This window comes from Spinacia oleracea, chromosome 1, assembly GCF_020520425.1.
Source record: "Spinacia oleracea cultivar Varoflay chromosome 1, BTI_SOV_V1, whole genome shotgun sequence".
Taxonomy (NCBI): domain Eukaryota; kingdom Viridiplantae; phylum Streptophyta; class Magnoliopsida; order Caryophyllales; family Amaranthaceae; genus Spinacia; species Spinacia oleracea.
This window is the reverse complement of record NC_079487.1, coordinates 64,472,933-64,479,575: the sequence shown is the minus strand read 5'-3', so window position 1 is coordinate 64,479,575 and position 6,643 is coordinate 64,472,933.

The window sequence follows — 6,643 nt, the reverse complement described above, 5'->3', positions numbered from 1 at the left end:
TTGCTCAAAGTCATTCTCAACAATAGTAGGTATATAACTTTTCTCATCAATTTTGTTTATTTTTCAAATTTTCTTGTATTGAACTTCAATAACTATGATTTTTATTAAAATAAGGTTTTCTTTTGTTATTCTGATTAAATTGATTTTGGTTAATTTTGATTTTCTGGTTTCTATGTGTATGAAACACTAACTTCGTCATGGTTGTTTAATTTTGTGAAAATTGACAAGGATTTCCTAGTTTTTCAGTATTATCTGTAATTTGTGCTTAAACTTGTTTCATTTCATTCTTTATTTGAGTACGGTAATTTTTTTTGTTTCTACTAAGTTGACTGATTGAATTTCTTTTGGAAATTGGTTATGTATGCTTGACTGATTATGTTTCTGCTTTAAATATGTTGAAAATAATTTCAAAGATACTCGTCTGCTATTATGCTACAAATTTTGGTAGATGACAAAATATCGAGGCATTTAAGCATCCATTTTCTTTAATTTGCTCAACTAGGTTTATGCAAACCTTTTCGAAATCTTTGAGTTTATTATCTACCTATGCAATTATTTTTTAATGGAATTGAGAAGCACACATACCAAATTCAACTATTTATTTATTTGTCGTCTATATGACCAGTACAAATGTTTACTCTGTTACACTGTAGGAATCGAGTATATTTCATGCTGGAGATAAGGGTCGCTCAACTAAGTGGATTGCAGAAGATGCTTAGAGTTATAAAATAACACTTGGGTACTCAAGTTGCATATTTATATTTATCCATTAAAGACCTTGATTGCAACTCGAGGGCTTGAAATTGATGTATTTTTGAATCGGAGCAGACTAGGTATGCATTCTTTGGTTTCTCGATCAGTGGAATCTCTAAGTACTTGAGTGCTTAAAGAGTTAAAGCCTTCCTCTGGTTAGAAATCTAGCGACAACTATTAATGTAATAACTCATATTTTAAAAAGCTCCCAGTCTGCTTTTAAGTATAATTATTGTTTTTAATCACACTTTTAAGCAACTCTCAATCTTCTTTTAAGTATAATTATTTTTTTGAATCTCACTCTTAAAATTGTTTTGAAAAAAATTTGAGTCTAGTAATTTAAGATTTTATTAATGATTGGATTAAGTTTAGTATTATCTATTAATCATCTTAAAGGTTTATTATCGACTTATTACAACGAGTTAAAATTTTAGAAATCTACTCGACTAAAGAATAAAGATTTTTATAATTCTAAATTTTTATTGTTTTATTTGAACGCGAATGTAAATTGTGATTCATATTTTATCAATTGAAAAATGAAATTATTTTATTTATTAAATTAAATTACTAATACATTTACTCCGTATAAAAGAGTTATTTTAAATATTAAATGAATTATTCATATTATTTTGGAATTCCTTCCCTTCTCTCCTTTCACCTTGATGACTGATGAGTCATTCCTTCCCTCACTCGCACACATTCACGCAGTCACACATCACCTCTCATCTCTCTCCCTTCACCATGAATCCTCTCCTTCCTTCCTGCTCCTTATGTCGCCTCGCCGTCGCGCCGCCAGTCATTTCCATCTCGCCGGCGACGCTGATTCTGCTGCTGAGGATGTTCGTTGTTGTTGTGTTGATTCTGCTGCTGCTCCCCTCGTCTCTCCTTCCTCTCGTCCAAGCTTCATGATGCCGCCGCCGATGGTGGCCGCTAAACCACCCTCATCTAGACCTCATCTTCAATTGGTAAACCATCTAAATCCTTCCTTTAATTGATTGAATTAGATTTTGATTTAAAATCTCAAACCCTAACTAATTGAATTTCTCTCTCCTGTTGTGGTTGCGCCACCCCTTTTGGGTTGTCGGTGCGACAGTGTTCCATCGTCGCTGTTGTATGTTGTTGGAGGTTGATCAGTGTTGATCGTTATGTTCTTGTTCCTCTCCCCTACTTCACTCCTCTACCTCTCCTCTCCTCCTCTAGACTCACGGAGCGCCACCTCCTCGTGGCCTGCCAGAGCTGCTGCTGCTATTCCGTTGATGTTGTTGTGTTATCTGTCTTATGGTTGTTGTTTCTGCTTCTCTGCCTTCCTATTTCTCTTATGGGTATAATCTCAAACCCCACTTATTTTGTTTTTGATGATTTTGTGACCTAAGAAAATGGAATTCTTGTTTAAAAAATATATTAATGATTCCAAATATGTGGTGGCTTCACAAGCATTTGCCTTTTGGTTCTAGAAGATGGCAGTTATGCACAATTCTTTTGTGGGGAATCTATTTCTCTATTGTGTTTTTAACTTTTGCACTGGTATTGGATCTGATAGTTGATGGACATAATGCGGAATTACTCTATCCTCATTACTTCTTGGTCACTAGTAGAAACACCTCAAAAGCTTCCAAACATATGCCTTGATATTTCTAGAACTGATCATTTAATACATGAAAAGTTGATTTTTTTTTCTTCAAAAAGAACTGAACTGCATATGCCCTGGTTATGTGTAAAACATGAGCATACGAGGAATGAGTGTTGTGCATCTAAAGCTTTTTCTTTTCTTTTTTAAAGTGTTTATTTTATAATTTTGTTAGTTCGTCTAACAACCGTTTCCTGGTTGCTTTATATGCCTATTATTCTCGTACTTTTAGTGGTTTGAAACACAAATTTTTGCCGTAGTAAATGGTATTGTTGAAGGGTATAGCCACAAGAAAAGTAGTAGAAGAGAAAAAAAACGCACTAGTTGACTAGTTGTAGAAGTTCCAATACGGAGTAGTTTATATCAATTGCTTGTTTATGGGGAAGAACCGTATTGATTCAACTTGAATTCTATGGTTACTTGTACAGCGAGGGCTGGGGAATTGTCCTAGTAACCCTGCTGAGGGAGGTTCTTTAAAGGGTCATTTGGCGTATTTTCCAGGGACATGTATATCCATAAAGTGGAGTTGTGGTGTCTGTAATTAAGTTATTTGTGATGATAGATAACTCGACCCATTTATAAAACAAAAATGTAAATTTGGAGCAATTGATTAGAAATTTTGTTCTGAGTGAAGAGTTGTCGGACACTGGAAGTTGTCAAGGACTATGGGTAACATGTTATATAAGGTCAATACGAGTTGTAGATGTGTTAAGCAAATGATGGGGTGGACTGTAGGAGCAAGCTAACAAACAATCCAATACAGAGTCCAATTTGTTTTGCCAACTTATCTTTAGTTTAAGCCATGTAATTATTCTCCCACAATTTATGACTGAAGTGCGCCCAAGTCTTATCCATAAACAACACATCTTACTTATAATATGTTCCGTTTTTTACTTGACTGCAAAATTTGAGTTTCTCATGTGTCTTGTGCAATATTGCTGCCTTATTTCATAGAGTTACACTCGTTTTATTTGATCAGCATTAAGCACTCAACATAATATTATATATATATATATATATATATATATATATATATATATATATATATATATATATATATATATATATATATATATATATATATATATATAACTATTCTCTAATCAGTTATACATACTAACTATACTCAGTGTATGTAATATAAATCTATGAAGAACACATCTAATTAGGTAGTTCGGAAGTCTAATAATATAAGAGATAAGAGTAGTGCGTAATTTCATATGGCCTGATATAGCCTCATGCTGTTAGTTTTAACTCAACACAAGGATGTCTGATGCTCAATGCTCCAGAGTAGGTATTGGTTGCTGAAACTTAGCAATTTAGCAGCAACACAAGCTTGCAAGTGTAGCATATTGATGTACTTATTTTGGTGGCACTTGCAAAATCTTAATTTCAGGTCATGCTTATGCTTTTCACTTACTGCAGCAGATTGTTCAAAGACTTCTGCCTCGATGCTGATACAACGCTTGCCACTTTAAGACTCACCATGGTTGTTTTATCTTGTTTTTAACTAATAAGATATGGCTTATCTCAGGGTATCTGACATATCTCATTCTCACCCTATTTTTTAAAATCGTTTGCCTAAATAGTACTCTCTATATGACCTTCATGATAAGAGTTGTTGCCGTATTGTTTTACACACTGATAATGTTTGTTGTTGCTGCTGATTTGTTGTTGGTTATGCTGCTGCTGTGTTGCTATCACGCTGCTGCTATGTTGCTATCACGCTGCTGCTGTCCTGCTGCTGCTGTCTTGCTGTTGTTCTGCTGATATTGCTGGTCTGCAGACACTGCTGTTGTTCTGTTTTGTTAGCTTGCTTTGACTTTTCATTAATTTTTGTTTATGCACCAATCTAGTGAAATCTAACCATGCATTAAAGCTGTCAACAGTGATAGAAATATCCGATTAGACCAATCAAGCATCTTCTAAGACACATTTTTTTTGTTTTTTTGTTAGTTTTGGCTTGCGGGTTGTTGCAAGCCCTAGGGTGTTTATTTTGGTTGAGATTGAACAACAGTTGGTCCTCTTTTTGGTTAATAATATTATTTGGAGTTGATACATCTTCGATTCCTATGACATTTGTTGGTTTACTTTTCTTAATTTATCATGGTTATTTCTTATAGGTGATCGTGCTTGCAAATGTATGAAATAAATACGCTAGTTTTAATTCCGGTGTCTCTAAACACCTTTTATGACAATATCAAATTGCATCTAAATATCATTATTTTTTTAAAAAAAAGATATTGCCTCTAATTATATATAGAGACATAATTAAATGGTTGCCCCTAAATATACCTCGTTTTAGAAAAACTTTTTTATACTGCCTCTAATTATATTTCGAGGCAAATTCATATGGTTGCCCCCGACTTTTTATTTTGCCTCTAATTATATTTTGAGGCAAAATTATATGGATGCCCCTAAATGTATAGTGTCTTTAGAATCAACTTTTAATATTGCCTCTAAATATATTTTGATGCAAGAATGTATATTAGCTCTAATTATATTTTGGGACAAGAATAGACGGATGCCTCTAATTATATTTTGAGGCAAAAATATGTGGTTGCATCTAATTATATTTTGAGGCAAAAGTATATGATTGCCTCTAATTATATTTTGAGTCAAGTATAAATGGATGCCTCTAATTATATTTAGAGGCAATAATATGGGGTTGCCTCTAATTATATTTTGAGGCAGGGATATATGGTTGCTTCTAAATGTATGGGCTTTTAGAGGCAACACATTGTGTTGCCTCAAAAAGGGGCCTTTAGAGGCAACCACTAATTAGAGACGAACTTATTAGAGGCATCCACTTTTTTGCTTCAAAAACCCATTAGAGGCCAAATCCCCATTTTTAGAGGCAATTATGACTTGCCCCTGTATCCGATTTTTCTAGTAGTGTTTTTTTGTGTTTATGCACCGATTGAATGACTAGCTAGTGCAATGTGATAGTAAGGCAGTGTCCAACCTCAGTTGTTAAAGTTAGTCTTTTGTTTTATTCAGGAGAAGGGAAATGACTACCCAAGGAATTGCTGACGTGGTCAGGCAACTAGCTGAAGTAGTGCAGAACTTAGCACAGAATAGGAATATCCAGGGAGTTGATCCAGCTGGTGAGATGTTTAAGAAGGTGGCCCAAAGTAAGCCTCCTTTGTACCAAGGGGAGATAGACCCAACTGTACTTGAGAACTGGCTAAGGGAGTTCGATAAGCTTTTCGTAGCTGTCAATTGCCCAGAAAACCTTAGGGTTAATAGTGTTGTTTATTACCTTAGGGGAGAAGCCGATCTATGGTGGCAAAGATGTGAGAATGCTTTGAGAGCTGCACCTGGATTTGGATGGGAATCATTCAAGGTAGCCTTAAGAAACAAGTTTTACCCACCATACCTGAAGAAGCAAAAAGCTCAGGAGTTCATCGAATTAAAGATGGATGGTATGTCTGTGACAGAGTACTATTCGAAGTTTATAGAGTTGTCTAGGTTTGCACCGGAAGTGGTGGCAACGGAGGAGCTTAGAGCCCAGAGATTTGAGAGTGGATTGACTATGGACTTGCAACTAATGCTTGCTGGAGAGACCTTTACATCTCTTGACACCCTATATGGAAAAGCTGCCCATCTGTATGGCCTGCAGCAAAGAAAGAATGGGATTGGTGAAAAGAGGAAGGATGTTGGTAACCATAACCAAGGTGGTGGTCAGCAGAACCAAGGGAATTTTAAGAAAAACAAAGGAAACAACCATTTCCAGTTCAAAGGAAACCAGGGTGGAAATCGGAACAACTTCCACAATAACAATGGAGATAAGAATCAGTCTGCAGGGAATGGTGAAGGAAATAATGCCCTTGGTCCAAGTATGCATTCAATGTTAAGTCTAATAAATGCGGTTCAGTATTAATTAACAAGTTAATAATTCAGTGAGATCAAGTGAGCTGAATGCCTAGCTAGAGGCCGCTTCAGTTCAAGTGGAATTAATGATATTAATCCACATCTTACTCTTGACTGAACCCGTAGGGTCACACAAATAGTACGTAAACGGATCAAGTATTTAATGGCATTAAATACTCTATCTATGGATATTCGGAATCGGCGGATCTTGGTTTCAGTGGGAGTTGAGATCCTCACAAGCAAGAAATGAATACTCCGGAAACGATGATATTGCCGGAAACGAAAATATGGATCGTATCGGAAATATAAATATTATCCAAGTCGTAGATGTTGCCGGAAACGGAAACATGGTACGTATCGGAAAATATTATCGGAAATGGAAATATTGCC